The sequence below is a fragment of the Pteropus alecto genome, unplaced genomic scaffold, assembly GCF_000325575.1.
Source record: "Pteropus alecto unplaced genomic scaffold, ASM32557v1 scaffold164, whole genome shotgun sequence".
In the NCBI taxonomy this organism is placed as follows: Eukaryota; Metazoa; Chordata; class Mammalia; order Chiroptera; family Pteropodidae; genus Pteropus; species Pteropus alecto.
Genome location: NW_006439568.1, coordinates 26665216 through 26667022, shown reverse-complemented (window position 1 = coordinate 26667022; position 1807 = coordinate 26665216). Strand labels below are relative to the sequence as shown.

Sequence of the window (1807 nt, the reverse complement as noted above, 5' to 3'; positions counted from 1 at the left end):
GGAAAGAGCAATTGAGGGGATCGTTTTATGAACTATATAGATGTCTGTCCAATGTAGTACATGCTTGAAACTAATTAAAATAAATAAATTTTTAAAAAACTAAAAAATTAATTTCAAAGAGAGATACAGCCATGCCACCCTGAACAAGCTCGATCCTGTCTGATCTCAGAAGCAAAGCAGGGTCAGGCCTTGTTAGTACTTGGATGGGAGACCACTTAGGAAGACCAGGTGCTGTAGGTGTAAAAAATAAAAAATAAGGAATTGTAAGCTGACAAAGTCCTTGCAATCTGTGAGGTCAACCAAGGGTTGCCTTGCCTAAAAAATAAATAAAGAAATAATAAAAATTTTTAAATGTTAAAGAAATCTCATAAAAATTAACAAGCAAGCCTACTAAATGTAAAATCAGTGTCACAGACTACAAAGTCACTATTAAAAAATCTATTGTAATTTTATATTATAGTCATAAACAATTGGAAAACAAAACTTTTATAACTTCATATACATTAACAGCAAAAAACCATAAAAATATAAAAATACATTTAACAAAAGACATCAGAGACCTCTACACTGAAAACTATAAATCATGACTGAGAAAATATAAAGGGGTTCTAAATAAAAGTAGAGATGATGTATCTTGTTCATATTTAGAAAAAAACAATATTGCTCAGATGCCAATTCTCTCCAAACTGATCTACAGATTTAACTGTCCAAATAAAAATTTTGACAGTTTTTGTGTAAAAATCTGAAGAATCATTTTTAAAATATATATGGAAATTCAAAGTATCTCTAACTTAACTGCCTACCCAAAACTATAATAAAGAAGACAAAGTCAAAGGACTTGCATTTCAAAGCTGATTTCAAAGCTTACAATATAGCTACAGTTCAAGATAGTATGTTTTGGGAGGCATGACAGAAAAACAGATCAACGGAAGAGAATGAAGAGTCCAAATAGGCCCATAAATGGTCATTGACTTTTGACAAAGGTGTCCGGGCAATTAAATTAAGAAAAGACTGTCTTTCAACAAATGATGCTAGAATATCTGGATAAACTTTAGAGAAATGTGGTTATGAAGGAAAGGAAAGAGAATAAGGGAGCACAAGAGAAAAGGCAAGGAGGAGACTTTGCCTTAAGGTTTACTTAAGACAAGATTAAAAATTTGAAAAGAAGGGAATTAAAGGAGCCCAAATTTCTCAGTAAAATAGGGAGCCAAGTCATTTGCAGAGAGTATACAGGGTAAAAGAAGGATGAGCCTATGTTGACAGAGAGTAAAACTATGTAGAATTCCTGTGGAGAGAGAGATGGAGAATGTTCTTCACAAGTAATTATCATAATCATTATTTTAATTGATTCTACTCTGAATTACTCTGATTAGGCAGTTGTTTTTTTATTTCTTTGTTATTTCAAGGCACTAAACAGCTCAGAGGCTATTGTAAACATGTTTGTCATTCATTTGGTTAACTAAAGAGCAGAAGTGATACAGGACATCACTTGTAAAATTCTTAATCTTTTAGCAGGAAATGAAATGGGACATCTCTTGCAGAGTTCTTAATCCTTCTAGTAAAGCTAATTAAGTTTTCTTTCCTCCTTTCTTTAGGAAAAAGGCCCTATCCCTCAAATCTCGATAATTGCCCCGAAACTGGTGACTCAGATCCTCTGGCTATTGATAAGAGTCATCAGCCCATTGTTAGCAGCAATGGAGATATGCCAGACAGAGCCCTTAAGGTCTGAGAGGAGAGGGGAGTTTAGGCCAAAGGTCTTTTTTCACTCTTTAAGAAATATATTAACCAAACCTGTTTCCCTTTATTC

General features: G+C 33.4%; 1 protein-coding gene and 1 pseudogene across 2 annotated transcripts in view; one reads left to right on the top strand and one right to left on the bottom strand.

The window, feature by feature from the left end:
• The window catches only part of LRRC69 (leucine rich repeat containing 69), an 87382-nt gene that overhangs the window by 68836 nt on the left and 16739 nt on the right, over positions 1-1807 (bottom strand). The gene's annotated exons all lie outside the window — the stretch shown is intronic.
• Positions 122-240, top strand: LOC112483693 (annotated as a pseudogene).